We start from the raw sequence: 20,530 nt of genomic DNA, 5'->3' as shown, positions 1-20,530 counted from the left end.
TCTCATACCTATATCTTGAAGAATTTTCCTAACATCTCTCTGTAACTTCTATATACATTTTATATCATGGGTGTGCATAACACACACAGTAAGTAAGTAAATATAAAAAAAGATAAAAATCAAATATCTAAAAACAAGCTGGGAAAAATTTAGGCCATTTCCCCCTAAAGACTCTCCAGAAAACTCAGACTTGGAAGACATTTTCATTAAACTTTCAGGACACAGAGTATTCAGATACAAACTCAATAGTTTAAGAGTTTCAGGTAATACATTAAGGTCCTTTGTATATTTGGAGTTGACCTTCCCATTGTATGGGTGAGAGATAGGAATCTAATTTCATTCTTCTACATGTGGCTCTCCTGTTTTCCTAGCAGTATTTGCTAAAATGACTCTCTCTCTCTCTCTCTTTCTCTCTGTATGTGTGTGTGTGTACATGTACATGTACATATACATATACATATACATATACATATACATATACATATACATATACATATACATATACATATACATATACATATACCACTCTCATGTGTAACAGGTAAAGATCTTTTTCCATTCTGTAGCCTTCTGTTTTGTCTGAATGTTGGTGTTCTTTGCCATACAGAAGCTTTTAAATGACATGGGGTCCCATTTATTAACTGTTGATTTTTAGTGTCTGTGCTATTAGTGTATTAATATTCAGAAAGTCTTTTTTCCTCTGCCAATACATTCAAACCTTCTGGCTAGAGTGAGGTTCTTGACCCATTTGAAATTGCATTTTGTGCAGGGTGATAAATTTAGATCTATTCCACATGCAGGCATCCAGTTTGGCCAGTACAATTTGTTGGAACAGCATTCTCTTTTAGCTTCTTTGTTAAATATCAGGTATCCATGTCTGCTATTTATGTCTGGGTCTTCACTAAATTTCATTGATCAACATGTCTGTATTTATTCCATAATGCTGTTTTTCTTACTTTAGCTCTGTCGCACAACTTGAAATCTGGGATGTTGATACCTCCAACAGTTCTTTTACTATTCAGGAATGTTTTGGCTATTCTGGAGTTTTTGTTTTTCCATATGAAGCTGAAAAATTGTTTGGCAAGCTCTGTGAAAACTGTGTTGAATTTTTGAAGAGATTTACATTGGTTCTGTAAAGTAACCATTTTTACTATATTAATTCGTACTAATTCACGAGCATGGGAGATCTCTCTATCCTTTCTGATTTTAGTAGTGATGCTATGAGTTTCTCTGAAATTTTAGATTGACTTTGGCTGTGTGTGGCTTGCTGTACATTGTCTTCATTATATTGAGGTATGTCCCTTGCATCCTTACTCTCTCCTTTATCATGAAGGGATGCTAGATTTTGTCAAAGGCCATTTCTGCATATTGAAATGATCATGTGGCCTTTGTCTTTCAGTCTGTTGATGGATGGAGTATCTTTATCAATTTATACATGTTTAACCATTCCTTCATTTCAGAGTTAAAGTTTACTTGACCATAAGGGACAATCTCTTTGATGTGATCTTGGATTTGGTCTGCAAGCATTTTATTGAGAATTTTTGCATCTATGTCCATAAAAAATACTGATCTGCTGCTTTCTTGTTGAATCTTTATGTGACTTAGGTATCTGGGTAATTGTAAAATAATTGGGTAATGCTTCTTCAGTTTCAATTTTGAGGATAACTTGAAGTGTATTTGTGGTATTCTTTTTTGTGAAGGTCTGGTAGAATTCTGTGTTGAATCTACATGTCCCTGGGTGGGTTTATTGTTATTGTTTGTTTTGGGTTTTTTTTTTTTTTGGTTGAAAGATTTTAATTACTATTTCTATTTCACAAGGAATTGTGGATCTTTTAAAATTTTTGTATGATCTAGAATATATATACATATATATAATATATATATACATATATGTAATATATATATATATATCAAGATATTTCTTTTACGTTTTCCAGTTTGGAGTAATAAAGATTTGTAAAATATGTCCTCATGAATTTGTGGGTTTCCTCATGGTCTGTTGGTATATCCCCCTTTTCCATCTCTAATGTTTTAACTTGGATTTTCTCTCTCCATCTTTGAGTTAATCTAGCTAAAGACTTGTCGATCTTTTTCCAAAAGAACCAACTCTTTGTTTCATTGCTTCTGCGCATTGCTTTTTCACTTCTATTTTATTAATCTAAGCTCTGAGTTTGATTATTTCTTAGCATCTACTCTTTTTGAGTGTTAGGTCTTCTTTTTGTTCTATAGCTTTCTTATATATCATTGTTACTAATATGAGATGTTCCAACTTTTTAAAATGTAAGAGCTGAATGGTATGAACTACTATCCATGTCTTATACTCTGTTGGCAAGATTTATTATCGAGTTTTCGTTTGATATCCTAAATGTTCCATTTAAGATTAGATTTCACAGGGGCTGGAGAGATGGCTCAGCAGTTATGAGCGCTGACTGCTCTTCCAAAGGTCTTGAGTTCAAATCCCAGCAACCACATGGTGGCTCACAACCATCCATAATGAGATCTGACACCCTTTTCTGGTGTGTCTGAAGACAGCTACAGTGTACTTACATATAATAATAAATAAACCTTTAGGTTGCAGCGAGTGGGATTGACCAGAGCAGAGGTCCTAAATTCAAATTCCCAGCAGCCATATGATGGCTCACAACCATCAGTACAGTTACAGTGTACTCATATACATAAAAATATATACATAAATAAATCTTTAAAAAAAGGAAAGATTAGATTTTACTTATTGATTCTATTTCTATTTTAATGTTTTGTACTGCTTTCATTATTTCATTCTACTGTTCCTTTGTGAAGTCACAGACTTAATTGAGGGACTGATTCATATCCTCTTTTAAGTTCTTGTTCTGGTGGACGAGTATTCTTCTACTCCTTGGTTTCCATTATTCTTGTTGAATCTTAGGGGAGTGTGGTAGCTTTGGGTTCCCTGGTAGGGTGAGCTTCTGCAGGTCAGAGATTCACATAGAGAAGTAGCAACAGTCTAGGAGAGAAGGCTGTGGGAGATTATGGGAAAGAGCTCCAGGAATCTTATCTACACTAAGAGGTGGGGTCCCCTGGGAATTGATGATATCGTGGGAAAAGGAACATCAGCAAGCATTTGTCTGTACTGACAGGGAAGAGTTAGGGGACCCTGAATTTGTACCAAGGCTCTAGTTAATGGAGCTGAGGTGGGAGGAAGGGCACCAGCAAGCAGGCTGCTTGCTACAGGACTGAAAGTCAGACTGGAGAACTCATAAGCGAAAACAGGAAGGATAATGACAGTTACCTATGGAATCCACAGAAAACCCTCTGGTGTTTTCATCACTCTTTGGCCTTGGCAAATTCATCATTTACTTTTCTCTGCACATTGCCCCAGGAGGTTGCTTGATCTTGATTCTCTTTAATGAAGACTAACCTTGATCTACCCTCTACTTACGTCCATCCCCAGTGAAAATATCTTTGTACAAAATTAGTATCTATTTTGTGGTCTATTTGCAAAGAGGCAAATACTGAGAGATCTATCACAACATTTTAAATACAGTTAAAAAAGAGTTAAAAGAAATTTTCTTCAAAAAGACCAGTATAAAAGTCCTCCTACATGTACCAAGCTTCTGGATGCCTCAAATATTTTCATGAATGAAAGCCCTTTTGGTTATTTTTCATTATAGAAGAAATTCTTTTATGGAAAATTCAAATCAACAAAGGAAGCTTAGATTGCAGTTCTAACATTTTTTAGCATAGTTGAGCAAACATGAGTCCTAAATTGACGTATTATGAAACACGATAAATAAGGTTTCAAAGGCTATCTAAGACTGCAAAGAGGCTTTGAAACAGACCTCGCCTTTATGTGTCTGACTTCCTGGGAGTTCGTGCACTGTGTGAGGACACAGGGCTGGACTTGAAGGCTTCTGGTTAATTTTACAACAGCCACAATGAGTGGGGTGGGGGGGGGGGGTGGGCAATGGAAGCCACTTCTGCAAAATCCTCTATTATAAATAAGACTGTCCCTGTGGCCAGCTTGGAATTGGAAGAGCCCTCACAGTGTCTGTTAAAAGACTGCACCACCAATTGCAAGAGGTTAACTGCTAATGGATAAACAATTCAGCTCAAACAATTTCAGTTGAAATTCTACTTTGTCTAATGCACAAAGATGTTAGCTGCTGAGCCTGGACTGTGACACTAGTGCTGGAGGTGGTAGCAATGGTGTGTGTGTATGTGCACACACATGCAGAGGTAGGGGACAGTGTTTAAAAAGAAATCACCTACTCGTACCCATAAATGTGGCAAATGCTACAGTAAAGGGCATAGCCAATGGCTATGGGAACAGAGAGGCAAACGGACACAGATCCTAAAGTATTGGCAAGAAGTCTAGTTGCTTCAGTGTCAAGATACAGACAACAAAACTAAGTTCAGTGTCTTGAGAAAAAAGAATTTCAGAGTGAAACTTAAACAATCTTCCGATCGGTAAGTGAGTGTGTGTGTGTTTGTGTGTGTGTGTGTGTGGGGGGGGGGGGGGATGAGGAAGAAGCAGGACCAGCTTGAGGCATTCAGTGACTCCTGACTTTTTCCTGTTGCTTTTCTGTAGTAATCTTCTGATATGGAGAATGTCAGCTTCATTACTTCACTGCAAAGGCAGACGATGTATCTGTTTTGTTCATTGTCCCCAAGAAGCAGTTGGCACTAACAAACATACAAAGTATCCCCCTGAAAACTGATAGCTAACATACAGAACCCTTAATGAACATCTAGTCCAAGAAGCAGGGATTTGAGGAAATATATATATATAGAGAGAGTATATATATATATATTCTACCCAAGATATCAAATAACTTTACTTTTCAAGAGTTTCAATTGTACGTAGACTTCAATACAAAACTATTGATTGTAAAATTCCAGAAATAAATATTTTATTAGCTGTAAATTGCACACTTCTGACTAGCATGATGGAATCCACTGTTATTCTACTCTTACCATCCAAAACAGTGAATCATGACCTTGTCCAGTGTATGCATGGTGTATGTGGTACTAACTCGGATATCAGATGAACTGCAGCAGCACTACAGGGCTTGCTCTTTAGAAGCCCATTTTCATTCCTTTGTGATTTCCTTCCAACGCACATAGCTGCTCTCTAACAGGATCCTAAAGTCGCCACACTTGGCCAGGACCCAGAGTAGACAACACTGATCAAAGAGCACAACATCTTCTCAACAATGATGAGAACAGTTGTGTGCATTGTGATGGTTTGTGTGAAAATGACCCTCACAGTCATGGACCTTAGAGAACCTTGGAAATTTACCTTAGAATAAAAAGATAGAAAGCAGTACCCCAAATAAATGGATCCAGGAAGCAAGCTGTGTAGCCATTTTAATATCTGACAAAACAGACTTCAATACAAAACTATTGTTTGATAGGGAAGGGCACTACAAAGGAAAAATTCACCAAGGGGATACTGCAATTCTAAACATTTGTACACCAAACATAAGAACACTTACATTCATAAATGAAATACTTCTACAGCTAAAATCACATAATCTCACATAGTGATAATGAATAAATTCAATATCTCACTCTCATCAATACCAGGGTTAAATAATGTCATAAACTAAATAGACTAACATATATCTATAGAACATTCTACCCAAACACTAAAGAGTATGGGCTTTTCTCAGAAGCCCATGGAATCTTAGCCAAAATTGAGGACAAAATGGTCACAAAGCAAGTTTCAACAGACATAGAAAAACTGAAATAACACCTTCTAGCCTATAAGGACGCAAAGGACTAAAGCTAGATATCAGCAACAGTAGAGATGGCAGAAAGTATACAAACTGATGGAAGTTGAACAACTCACTGTTGAATAAAAACTGAATCAAGATAAAAATCAGGCAGGAAATTTAAAGGGTTTTAGAACTGAATGAAAATGAAATCACAATATTGTCAAAATATGGAACACAGTGAAGACGGGTCTAAGGGGGACCTTCAGAGTTCTAGATGCCTTTATCAAAAAACTAAGATGATTTTATGCTAGTAACTTGACACACCTGAAATATCAAGAAAAGCTTGAGCTAACATCCCAAAGGAGTCCTTGGTAAGGAATAATCAAATTCAGGCATGAAGTCAATAAAATAGAAACAACCAACAACTAAAATGCAAAGGATCAATGAAACGAAGAATTGGTTCTTTGAAAAATTAACAAGATTTACAACCCTTAGTCAAATTAACTATAAAGAGGGAAGATTCTAATTATTAAAGTTAGAGGTTAGAAAGGTTACATTACAATAGACACACATGAAATTCAGAGAATCACGAGGACATACTTTTAAATTCTGCATTCCACCAGACTAGAAAACCTGTATAAAATTTATGGATTTCTTCACACACACATTTACTTATATGTATTTATTTACTTACTGAAGTAAAATCAAAATCATATGAGCAATTTAAACACACCCATAATTCTTAGTGAAATATAAGCAGTAATTAATTCAAGCAAAGTCTAGAGAAAGGGAAAATATTTTTGCCAATTATGCATATGATACAGAGTTAGTATTTAGAATATGTAAAGAACTAAAAAGAAAATGAATATCAAAAAAACCAAACAACACAATGAAAACAGGAATAGAGAAATAAACTGGGAGTTCTCAAAACACAAGTAACCTGAAGCTCTTAAAGAAAAGCTACCCATCCATTGCCCCAGGGGAATGTCTTACCTCAAAATGACTAGGATCAATAGAATGAAGGACAGCTCATGCTGTCAAGGATGTGGGGAAGGAGAGTACTTACCATTGCTGGTGGGAGTGACAATGCGTATAGACACCCGGGAAATCAGTACGGAGGTTCCTCAAAAAGCTGAAAATTAATATACAAGATCCAGCTATACCACCTTTGGGCGTATACCCAAAATTCTCTATATTTTACTCTAGAACTATGTACTCATCCATGTTCACTACTGCTCTATTCATAATAGCCAGAAATTAGAAATAGCCTAGATATCCATCTGCTGATGAATAGATGATGAAAATGTACATTTCCACAATGGAATATAATCAAGCTTTAAAAAGAGAGAAAAATTATAAAATTTAAAGTTCTGCTGTTTCAAAATAATACAACATTCCCTGAAACAAACCTTCTTGCTTCTATAGTATTTAGACTGCAATGTCCTCCTGATAACTGTCTCCCATCCCACACTTATTTCTAATTTCTCTTGGTACTTTCATAGTTCAATGTTAGATCCTTGGGATTGCAGCAGATCATATTGTTACAGTAATAATAATAAGTGATCTTATTATCTCCCTTGGCATTCAAGTGTTGGAAATGTAATAACCAATGCAACACTGTTGAGCAGTGGTGGGGACAGAGAGACACGGGTTTCTGCCCCTGGAACAGGGCTCTGGTGTCGGCCTCCATGAGTGTAGATGATTGTTGTGGGTGTAAGGCTAGTTTGTATAATAGTATACATATTTTCTGGAACCCCTGCTGGCAGTGGAGGACTCTTTCCTTCAGAGGAAAGTCCTCCTGATTAAGGTTCATGATTCCATGATAATTAGAAACAGCAGGAGTTGAGGGTGTGGCTATGACTCAGCAAAGTAGACCTGAGAGCTTTGGGACAGCCCTTAAAGCTATGAGAAGGAGCTCTAAATACATTCGCTCAAAAATTTATATTTTCTCAATTATGTAAAAAATAAAGATGCAATATGAATCATAAGAGGAGCTTCACAAATCTAAAGGAACAAAAGCAGCTTTGCTGTAAGCCAACTTGTATGGAAATTACCCAGGAAGAAGATAAGAGATTTAGGGAGTGGGGATTGCATAAGTCCCACATAGATGAGTTTTCTGTTTATGCTTTCAAAGGCAGATAGATTCTTGAGTTCAGGGTCAGCCTAGGAAAGAGAGATGTTAGCCTCAGGCGTGGTGGAAATGGTAGCTGCAGGGCAGGGTTCCATTCTACTAGTTTACCTTCTGTTCTTAACAAAGGAAGACAGATCTCTGAATTCTTTTGGAATGATAAGAAAAAAAGATATGCTTGCTGTCTCCTAAAAACCAAAGGGTTGGCCTCACAGGATGTGATGTGGAATTATAAGGCAATCAAAAGGAAACCTGGAGTAAATGACTGGATTGATATGTAAATAAAAGACTGGACCTGTGTTCTGCAGGAGAGGAGCTATTCAGAGAATTTTTTTAAGATAAAAGAGAGAACAGCTTGGAGAACTGACACAAGCAAGCAGGACATGGATAGAGATCTCCAGAAAGTTGAACCTAGACAGACGCAGGCTGGAACAAGGTTGTATGAAGCAGAACACAGGTCGTCTTCCAGTTGTTCTTTTCAGCAGTCCCAGACACCCCTTCTCTCAGAACCCTTCTCCAAGCTAAGGCTGATCCTTGGCAGAATGGGACCTCTAGGACGTGATCTTGTCATGAAAAGGGTGTTTGATTTGCAGGGTGTGGCCATTGCAGGCTAGGTTACTATTTCAAGGCCGGTCATTGCACAGTAAGTTACTATTGGTTGTTTTTTGCTCTTTCTCTTTTACTTTCCGCCATGGAAGGTGGTCATAAGAATTCCCCACCAGACATTGGCCACTTAACATTGGATTTCACTACCATCAAAACTATGAGAAATGGTTCTTCTTTTTCTTTTTTAAGTTAGCCAATCAATGGTATTCCATCATAGCAATGCAAGTGAACAAAATGAATGGTTTGAATCATGGCTGTCTTTTTTTTTTTTTTTTTCTAAATTACAGCCTTCCCAAAGACAAAAGACAGAGCATGAGTTCTCACTACAGCCTTCCAGGACTACCTGCTGATAGAAGGCTTATATCTACACCATATAACCTTATGACATTCCAAGTCTATCTTCTCTTCCATAACAGGATAACTTTATAAGCCTGTTGTTAAAAATTCAGCGAAATAATAAAGGTGAAGTACAAGGCTTGGTGTTTGATATGAAAACTACTATTCACAAAATGCTCAATATTGCTTTGAATGACATTCAGTAAATTTACTGAGTTAATAACAATTGAATTAATAACTTAACTGAATCAATCACTTAATTCAATTAATAACAAACATCAGTAACAATGGGTGGCTGCTCCGTGCCAAGTGCTATTGAAAAACCACTACACTTATTATTTCATTGTATTCTTCCAACACCAAGAGGAGGGTGTATTATCAAGTCTATTTACTGAGAAGAAAGCTGAAGGAAAAGAAAGCAAAGCCACTACTTGTTCAGAGTCACACCACAGTTAAAGAGAAAAACACCAGAAAGCTCTTCCTACCACGCATGTTCCTGTTTCCAAGGCATTTGTTGTAAAAGCTTTCCTGTCTTTAGCACCCTATTTTCTGACCCACATAGAACTGTGAAAAAACAGTATCATCTTACATTACAACTTTGCTTTACAGATCTCTAAATAATTTTTTGGAAGCACAATAAGATAACAAAGGGATGCTAATATCATCACATTATCTACTAAACTCAATAGTGTCACTTGCATAAGATCATCTTGTTATTTTCTTTAAAAACAAATTTTATTTTTTAAAATATTTGTACATGTTTAAAGAATATGGTACAGAAATCTCCCATCTAAGTACTAACAAGGTCCAGCCCTGCTTAGCTTCCACAATTGGACACATTTCAAAATGGTATGGCCATAGATGAGTTTGCTAATCTAATAGAAACATATAAAAAGGCCAGATTAACATCCCACCTGCTTTAACATTAATCATCTCTGTGTTTGAAGCCTGTTGAACTCTTCCATTTGTTTTGGACTATATCATAGCATTTTGTCAACTATAGTTACTCCACTGTGCCATGGATCACCAGAGCCCAAATCCTTCCCACCCATGCTCTTCACCCTTTCCATTTCCAGATCACTTGTTTTCCCCTTCCCAGCCTTTACTGACAACTATTCTATCTCTCCTATGATACTGCTTGGCGTAACTTTCATAGTGTTATGAAAGGATGTAGTGTAGAAGTGTAGAAGTATGCAGCTTCATGTTTATCTATTCTCACAAAGCACATGTGCACACACAACCACACAAAGGTTTTACCTTCATTAGACAGACACAAATTTAGATATCCTAAATTCTGCACTGACCTGTGCTCATAATCATCATTAATTCAGCAGCATACATAGATTTTGAATTTGATCCGTAAATAGAGCCTATATATTGCTTACTAAGGTCTTTAACAAAAATACCCTGGGGCTAGATACGTGGATCACTGGTTAAGAGTTCTTAAAGAGGACCAAAGTCCAGGTCCCGGCACCCACATCAGATGATTCACAACTGACTACAACTCTAGTTCCATGGGATCCAATCTCTCTGGCCTCCATCCCTCCTATAACATGTACATACCCACATGCACATACATACGTGTACACACACACACACATACACACACACACATTCATACTTTAAAATAATAAATAAATCTTAGGCTACAGAGATGGCTCAACAGTTTCGAATTCATAATACTCTTGCAGAAGAACCAAGGTCATTTTCCAGAACCGAGTTGAGTGGCTTATAATTGCCTGTTAATCTACCTCCAGGAGGATATGATGACCTCTATACTTACATATACATATACATATATATATATACTTACATACACACACACACACACACGAAACATACACACAATTAAAAGAATATAAGTCTTTAATATGTAAATAAACCTTTTTTCAAGTTTGACAAAATGTATTGGAATGTTAGTAAAGACATTAGCTCAGTCGCCTCTCTCCTTAGGTTAATCCATCATTGAGTCAAGTAAAGAATATGTGGGCGAAATGTTATTTAAACAAATAATAAAAAGAACAAGTGGACAGTTTGACTACATAAAAGTTACATTTATGTTCCTTAGTACATAATGTACTTTAGTACATAAATGTGTGCCTTTCCACTGTTTTACTTGGGGCTGATTAAGTAAACGTAAATGTAATGAACAAAGTGTTAGAAATGTCCATAGGCTGCATCTTGGAAGTTAGTACATTTTTTAAAAAAATGCCTAGTGAATAATTACCACCACGGATATTCACTAAAGCTTCCTCCAAATTTAGCATTACAATTTTCAAGGAAATTTTACCATTTAATAATCTGTGTCTATTAAAGATGCATTTAACTGTCATATTAAAAGAAAACCCATATATGATACAAAAGTAGAAAACAAACATCCTGCTGTAAGGATCCATGGTTCTCGAAAGAATGACACCCCAGACTTAAATAGTATGTAAACACAAAGAGTGTCTTCTTCGCAGGAAGTTCAGCATGCTGGAGTCTCCCATTACCAAGATAGAGAGACACCCAAGTGAGCTTGTAGGCCTGATTTAAAGCACATTAGGAAATTCTAGGGTAGTTGACCTCTATGTTAATCTGTTGGGACCACCTCTACAGACCTTCCTTTACTGGGGTGTGGGGGCTGGAAATTTGCTGGGTAGGTTTGTAAACAGTTGGCTGAGGAAGTGACTGAGGAAGTAGCTGAGGAAGTCTGGAAACTGCTGCTGACCCATTGTCCTTGCCTCAGGCCAGGTGGCAGGGCAGCTTCTGAGGCCTGGACTTGCCTGGAATTGCCCAGTTCTTGGGAGCAGGTATTTTGGCCTAGTCTCTTTAACTGCCAATCTGAACCCTGTCATGGAATCAGCCCAGCCTCCTCAAGGCAACACACAAATCTAAGAGTATATGTGATGAGATACTTCATAGGAAAAAGGTTTTTGGTTTTTTGTTTTTATAAAAAAAAATTCTATACTATTTTAGTCATTAAAATGTGCTTTGAATCCAATGGTCAGTATGTATTTACTTAAAATAAGCCATGGAGTTGAACAAATCCTATGATTTCAATTCAAATTGAATTTACTAAGTTACTAACTTAAACGCTTAAAAAGTCACCGAAAGTCCATTGCCTCATAGAATGTTATCCTTTTTATTTAAGCCTAAAACAAAACAAAACAAAACGAAACAAAACAGCCAAATACTTAAAGTAGTATATACATCTATATTTTGGGTGGTGGTTTGTTCTTTAAAAGAAACAGCTTCTTTATGAATCACCTCATGTTCTGGTGGGAATGCTCTAGGTGCCAGATTAGGAACCAAGAGAAGCACATTTAACATACTGATTTACTTTAGCAGCAAAGTGTCCTTTGTAGAATCCTGAATGGAGATAAGTGCCATTAAAGTGAACTGGGTTAGGTCTAACACTCAATACTTCACATTAAGAAATTTTGAGCAATAAGAACTTCAAGTCTCTGAAGAAAGGAATCAGAGAAGATCTCAGAAGATGCAAAGAACTCCCACGCTCACGGATTGGCAGGATCAATATAGTAAAAATGGCTATCTTGCCAAAAGCAATCTACAGATTCAATGCAATCCCCATCAAAGTTCCAACTCAATTCTTCAACGAATTAGAAAGGGCAATTTGCAAATTCATCTGGAATAACAAAAAACCTAGGATAGCAAAAACTCTTCTCAATGATAAAAGAACCTCTGGTGGAATCACCAAGCCTGACCTAAAGCTGTACTACAAAGGAATTGTGATTAAAACTGTGTGGTACTGGTATAGCGACAGACAAGTAGACGAATGGAATAGAATTGAAGACCCAGAAATGAACCCACACACCTATGGTCACTCAATCTTTGACAAGGGAGCAAAAACCATCCAGTGAAAAAAAAGACAGCATTTTCAACAAATGGTGCTGGCACAACTGGTGGTTATCATGTAGAAGAATGTGAATTGATCCATTCCTATCTCCTTGTACTAAGGTCAAATCTAAGTGGATCAAGGAACTTCACATAAAACCAGAGACACTGAAACTTATAGAGGAGAAAGTGGGGAAAAGCCTCAAAAATATGGGCACAGGGGATAAATTCCTGAATAGAACAGCAATGGCTTGTACTGGAAGATCGAGAATTGACAAATGGGACCTCATAAAATTGCAAAGCTTCTGTAAGGCAAAAGACACCATCAATAAGACAAAAGGCCACCAAGGTGTCTGCAACCCTATAGGTGGAACAACAATATGAACTAACCAGTACCCCCCAGAGCTCGTATCTCTAGCTGCATATGTAGCAGAAGATGACCTAGTTGGCCATCATTGGGAAGAGAGGCCCCTTGGTCTTGCAAACTTTATATGCCTCAGGACAGGGAATACCAGGGCCAAGAAGTGGGAGTGGGTGGGTAGAGGAGTGGGGTGGGGGAGTATGGGGGACTTTTGGGATAGCATTTGAAATGTAAATGAAGAAAATACCTAATTAAAAATAAAATAAAATATTTTTTAAAAGAATTAGGTCTGATTTCTTTATTATCTGTAAGCTTTGAAAAGTATGAAACCAAAAATTAGGAAATGTCTAGAAATCTGTATATAAAACATAAATTACCTCTAATTTCAAACTCTTGATTATTAGTGTACCACTTAATCCTTTTTTAAAAAAAAAGGAAGAAAAAAGAAGAAAGAAAAAGAGAAAAAGAAAGAGACAGAGATATAGAGAGAGAAAGACAGACAGACAGACAGACAGACAGAAAGAAAGAAAGAAAGAAAGAAAGAAAGAAAGAAAGAAAGAAAGAAAGAAAGAAAGAGAGAGAGAGGGGGGGGAAGGAAGGAAGGAAGGAAGGAAGGAAGGAAGGAAGGAAGGAAGGAAGGAGGGAGGGAGGAAGGAAAGAAAGAAGGAAGGGGAGAAGAAGAGGAAGAGAATGGGGAAAAGAAAGAGGAAGAGGAGGAGGAAGAGGAAGAACAAAAAGAAAAGAAGAGGAAGAGGAGGAGAAGGAGAGATGGAGAAGAAGGAGAAAAGGAGAAGAACCCAATCTTTAGTCAGCGGTATTTATTTTGGCATGCCCACAAGTAAGACACCTAGACACAGATTGGTGCAAAAGCAAGAGGTTTATTTTCCAGTGCATCGGAGTTGACCCTAAATTGGTCCCTCAAGGCGAGTGACGAGAAGGCGACCCCAAATGGCTACTATAAGCAGTTTTTATACTTTTTAGGGGCACAGATTACATCAGCAAGGGTACAGTTTAAACTTATTGACTAAGCATATTGACCTTTAAATCTATTGGCTAGCAAGCATGCATGACAGGCATTTGAACTATCTGGGACTTTCCAGAGGCTCAGGTGACTATCAGTAAAACATTCTGAGAAGTTTTTACTCAAGAATGTTCCTGTGGGTGGAGGATGGAACTTGGCCTAGCCTTGATCTCAGTCAGAAGGGGAAGCTGTAAAGAGGGTGTGGGACTGGAAAACCCCTTAGAGAGGAGAAGGAGAAAAGAAATGTCTCCAAACCTACTCTTACACCTTTCTTAATAAAAGAAGACTATTCTAACTGCACCCACCCATACCCCAGCCTCAAAACACTTAACATGACCTTGGCTGTGTACATTTCCAAGATGAAGTTTTATATTCTGCTCCCATCACTTCTGGATATCAGGAAAGCTACGCTTTTCTTTATTAAAGGGGTTTGGTGCAGCTGATGTTGGTGTGTCCTTCTCAATGTTCTTCAACCCAATCTTTGCTTCTGCAGGCATGTCTTCTGGTTCACTATCTTCATCTTCCTGGAGCGCTGCTGCTACTGAAAGTGTTTTTGGAGTGAGAGACAGAATCACTTCCTTATGATTGCTTCATCCAAGTCTGATGGAGAGGGTTGACACTTTCTTTGTCATCTGACTGCCTACAGCAAATTCACACTTGGAGGTCTTTGTGGACTTTGTTAGGAGGTCTGCAGCTGCTTCTTTGACTGATGTCTTTTTAGCCCTGCAACTGGAACTTCTACCTTCATTACTAGAAAAACACCTCCAACCCCCACCCACCCCTGCTCTGGCTTGCTGAGGTTTCTCAGGCTTCTTTTCTCCCACCTTCTGGTCCACCCCACCATAGCATACCACACCACCCAGGCATAAATAAAAATCTTTAGGCAGTAGTTCCCTTAAAATATTTTGTCCATAAAAGTATAAATTTTTCAATTATTTGAGTAATTTTACTATATAGATTCAAAAGTATTTTATAAGGCTCATCTTTGTATATGTTTATATATTTATTTCAGGACAGAGTTTCATTGTGTTCCCTAGTCCTGTCTCAAATGTCATGATCTTCCTGCCATCAAATACATAGAGGGGCCCAGCAAGCAAATAGATTCAAAGCACAGGCTCATAAATTATTATACTGGACTGGATTAAAATCCTGTTAAGACATTATCATGTTATTTAAACTGCCTCAGTATTTCTGGACTGACTGGCTTTTTAGAGTTACTGTTAGCCACTAAATAAAATCTCTCTCTCTCTCTCTCTCTCTCTCTCTCTCTCTCTCTCTTTCTCTCTCTCTCTCTCTCTCTCTCTCTGTGTGTGTGTGTGTGTGTGTGTGTGTATGTGTGTGTGAATATTGGTTAATGACCCAAGCTATTAATCTTCCAATCATGATTACTGGTAGCACTCAGTGACACTGGTAAATGTTCACTAATATTCAACAGGTGGACTGTCTACAATTCCATAAACACAGTCTTGCCGTAAGTTGCAATGTTCTTATTCCCGAGCACATTTATAGTATGAGTTGCATAAACCTCAACCTCTGCTCAGGGAGCATAGTAAAAGAGGAAGCAGAAAGAATTTAAGAGCTGAAAGATAAGGAGAAGCTCTTCAGAATGCCATCTTCTGGGCCTCAGTAGTCACTACAGTCAAGACCTCAGGACGCCTGTTAGCAGTGCTGGGCATGAGTAACACTATCCCAGTCTATAGTCAGTCGTGGCTGGAGGAGGGGCACACAGGGCTTCACCCTGCTGAACTATTAACCAGTGATGGATTCTGGGAAAGAGACAGTCACAGTCTAGAGTTGTGTGCCAATTGGTGAATCTACTCCAGAACACTTGCAAAATTAGGTCACAAAGATAGCTTTGGACAAAAAGATATATATGTGGGAAAGGGATTTGGGGCAAGAGCCGACCAATGCAAATGAAACCCAGAATGGCATGAGAGAAACCTAAGCATTTCCCAAATTGGTGGCCCTAGTCGGGGATCACAAGCTTCCTGCTGCAGAGCTGATGAAGGGTGTGGTGTTCAAATAAAGCAAGACTGCCCCACACATTCAGTTGTGGCTTTTCTGTATCTCTGCGGAGCCACCTAGTACAAGGCAGTCAAACTATATACTGACTAATTACAGCCAGCTTCCCATGATATTCGCCTGTGATGCATATCATCTGTGGGATGTAAGTTCAGCCAGTGAAGTTTTAATTTTTACAGCTCTTCAGTGGATCCTGGGGAAAACTGCACATGCTTTCTTTTTGCTGACTCACACGTCCTCTTCCCGCAGCCTCAGGTTTGCTCTCCTCTGGTGCTCTCCTTAGAGACAGGATGCTATTCCTTCCTCCTGTGTCACCAGGCATGCTGCAGTCACATGCTACTGGGTATAAATACCCAGGAAGCCCTGTGTCTGAGGTGGCAGAGAGGCTGCTGCCGCATCATTTTCTTGGAAATCTGCCTTTGGTGTGACAGTGTAATACAGCAGTTTGAAACATGTTCACAAAACATTTCTGAGTGAGGCAGGGAGAGGAGACAGGAAGTTGAGATACTGCTGTGGCCTTCATACATCAGTTTATAGCTTGCCTAAATATTTATTTATCAGCATGTCAACACGGCTGAAACAAGAGTCAATAATTCATTTCAATCCAGAGCTGCATTCTGTGAAGTGTCTTTTTTAGGAAAAAAGTTGTTCTGTGCATCTAAACAATTACCCTTTTTTCGGTTGTTTTGTTTTTATCATGTCAACTTATTTATTTATTTATTTGAGATAACGTCTTATGTAGCCCATATATTAACATAAGGTGTTGCCCAGGCTGGCCTTATACTTCATGATTCCAGCCCCCAAATGCTAGGATTAGAGGTGTGCATCACCACGTCTACCTTTAACCCTTTACTATGCCTCACTGAGGAAATACCAATTAGTTACTTATATATCATTTTCTTTAGGTTTCCAACATTCAAAGATGTAATTCCAGTTGAGGAAATAAATGTGTTAGATCATAATTATATTCCCATGCTTAGTACAATGTAACAGTTTATATATATATACTCAAGCCCAGGAGAGATGGCAGTCAAGGAAAAGAGGGAGAAAAAGAATAGAATGAGATACTATATGGCATTTGCCAATGAAAATAATTATGCATCTGCATTCCTCACCCCTGATATCAAAGGGAAGATAGATAACATAGTCCATACTTGTGCTTCAAATAGAAGTCCCTAGAGCAGGTCCATCTGTCCTCTAAGAATAAGATCTCCACTTAGCATGGCTTCAAGATCCCACCTGATCGAGCCCTCACCTGTCCCTTCTGTACCAGTCCTATTCCTGACATCGCTTCCTAAGTGTCCTCTATTCTATATTCTGCTACATTCTGAATTTGTCTCGCACTTGCTGGCCTATGGGCTTTGGCATACATGGTGTTGTCTGTCAGGGCTTCTACCAACTCTCCAGTAGCCAATTCCTTTTCACCTCTGAGTCCTCTTTGGTGTGTCCTTTCTTCCGAGAAGTCTTCTAGGCCATTGAATGGGAATTCTTTGGGAAGCTTCCCTTCTGACACTTCAGATGCCTTACTGTGATTGCTAATGTAGTCGTCTCCACAGATATTTCAGGAGCCACTGACCATGGCTTTATTGTTTACTGTATCTTCAGAGTACACATACATGCACGTGTGCACAAACACACATACCCACACCACACACATATGCACGCACACCCACACAGAGAGGCATATTTTTCAAAGCAATGATGAAAAGAGGAAGGGAGAGCATCTGCAACCTGAACAAACAGAAAGTGATAGTGCCTGTGGAAGACGGAGGAAGCACCAAGTTAATGCCTTGATTTTTCTGATGATTATCAGAAAGATGCAGGAAGATAAGCACTGAAGTGATGGGGTCAAGAATTACACAGGGAAAGAAAAGGAAAAACAGAGTAACTAACCACATTTTTCATTTTAAGACTATTGTTTTGAATATGAAACTCATTCACTACAGCAACTATTATTTCTGGTCCCTATAATTCTATCTTGAGGACAGACTTGTTTGGGGTAATGTCTCAATAAGGTGATGTGGAAGTCTAGTAATGGACCAGGAGGAAGCACAACATATGGGATGTAAATAAATAAAATAATTGACTCAAAAAAGAAAACATGTACATGTGAAATAAGTAGTTAGTTTGTATAATATGCATTCAAATCAAAAGATCATGTGAAAAAAAGAAAACCTGCCAGGCAGTGGTGGCACACGCCTTTAATCCCAGCACTTGGAAGGCAGAAGCAGGTGGATTTCTGAGTTCAAGCCCAGCCTGGTCTACAGAATGAGTTCCAGGACAGCCAGGGCTACACAGAGAAACCCTATCTCGGAAAAAAAAAAAAAAACACAAAAAAAACCCACAAAAAAACAAACAAACAACAACAAAAACAAAAACAACAAAAGGAAAGAAAGAAAAAGAAAAGAAAACTTGATTGTTCAGAAATTTAAAAAGAGAGAAAAAATCCTAACAGAAACATTACTTTCATGAAAAAATAATTTTACTTAATTGTTTACATTCTCAGTTCCTTCACTGGGAAAACTTATGACCAATAATTCTTTTGAACCCCATCAGGGCATGTAATATATGACAAATACTGGCGCATATTATTCTATGCAGACTATAAACTCATGAAATATCTGTTATCAATTTATGATAGTTTATTTGCAGCATATGAAGTTGGCTGGTAAGATTTAATTGATATAAACGTCTCAAAAAAGTATTTAACATTAAATCAGAAAGTTATACCTCAAAAACACACAGTTTCAAGAAGTTGAAGGACAGAATAAAAATATCCACTAACATATGTCACTGATACATTAACTGTCACCCTTAAAAAATCACCTTGTTTCTTCATTAGAATTCTCCAAGCATAGCAGCTGAACCTTTCGTCACTGTGCACCACGCCCTGGGTGAATTCAAAGCATGGGAGAGGATTATTTTCTAGTTAATGGAGCATGTAAGTTTACTTTAATATTCAAGGTTATGATGAGTGAAACGTAAACGGAGAAGTTTCCCTTTTATCAAGGGTCACGGTATAATGGCAGTACTTTATGAAATAAATGCTCAATTAGCATAAAACAAATGGAAGGTCATTACATTTCACTTGGGCTTTGTATGCAGTCTGTGAAATGTGCTTCCTACAAATTGGTATGCTGTAATACTTTGTATATGTGGTTAATCCATGGAACTCAGCCTTATCTTTTCCTCATTATGAAATGCATGGCTCCACTGTAGTAATGATAACTGAATTCCTCCTCATCTCTGAGCTCTGTACAAACATTCTCCGTCTTTAAAGTCACTTCTTCTTGTGCTCACTATAAACCCTTCCTCAAGACATTTCAAAACTGTATCTCTCCTGTATCTCTCCACATAACTTCTCTGTTGCAGCCTTCAATAGCTTTTAGTTATATAAATGAGATTTGGTGTATTCCATGGCTTGAGTGTGGTTTGAGGGTGTGATTGTTATTTAAGGCTAGTCCACAGCTACTGGTGGGTAGGAGAGCCTTTGAAAGGTGAGCCTCACAGGAGATCTTTAAGTCACTGAGGATGTGCCCTGAGGAGGGGCCTCACTCACCCACTCTTCTCCACTTTCTAATTCAGCAGTAACCACTGGCTCCTACTTGTGTTCCCAGCACTGCCATCTGCCATCTGTTGTGATCATTAGCAGACCTGGGTGTACATAGGCACCATGCTCTCAAGTCCCTACAACTGTGAGATAAGTAGCTTGTTTCTACCAATCATCTGCAATCTCAGGTATGTTATTGTACTAAACAAACAGACTAATGCAGTGACTTACTTCATGTCCAAAGATCTTCAAGTGGAAAACTTCTTGTGAATAAAAATGTGCTTGCTCCTGGCTGTGAGGGCTCGAGGGTCTAATATCAAAGTATCAACATTTGGTAAGAGCCTTTTTTGCTCTTGGAAGGTGAGAGGATTAGAAGGTAAGGGGGAACATGCCTTACCTTTTGGTAACTTTACCAATGCTACCTGTGAAGGTGGAACCCTCGTGGTCTGATCCTCTCTCGATGACCTACCTTTTAATTTGATTACAAAGGAAGCTAGGTTTCAGCCCAAGTTTTAGAGAGACAGAGGGACAAGCATTTAAACCATAATAGTTGGGGCAGTTTCATAATTGGCTAGATAAAAGTAGGTTATCTCTCTCTGTCAGTCTGTTCTACCATATGGTTATTGCATCTGACGTAGTTGGAAGGACAGGGAGAAGCCGGTAGAGGCTCAATGGCAGTTTATCATCCTTGCAACACTTTGTATTATATTATTTATTCTTGAGCCATTCTTGGTATGTGTCTGTCTATTTCGTTTGTATTTGCCTTTCTCTACCATAAAATCTACTCATCACACACATACACATACACACACACACACACACACATATATGTATGCTGAGTCTTTGAAATCAGCAATGTTAGAATTACTCTGTGTTTCTGTGAGGAGCAGTGAGGGCTGATGGTGCCTCAGTCACAGACTCAATTGCCTTCAGGGCCAGGACGTGTTACGAGAGTGAGCAGTGAGGCACAGTG

General features: G+C 38.2%; 1 pseudogene; it reads right to left on the bottom strand.

Annotated features, from left to right (window-relative positions):
- Positions 1 to 12,084: 12,084 nt before the first annotated feature.
- Positions 12,085 to 14,834, bottom strand: Gm11882 (annotated as a pseudogene).
- Positions 14,835 to 20,530: the final 5,696 nt, after the last annotated feature.

The sequence above is a fragment of the Mus musculus genome, chromosome 4 (assembly GCF_000001635.26).
Source record: "Mus musculus strain C57BL/6J chromosome 4, GRCm38.p6 C57BL/6J".
NCBI classification, from domain to species: domain Eukaryota; kingdom Metazoa; phylum Chordata; class Mammalia; order Rodentia; family Muridae; genus Mus; species Mus musculus.
The sequence above is the reverse complement of the archived record's forward strand: the minus strand, read 5'-3'. Positions and strand labels throughout refer to the sequence as shown.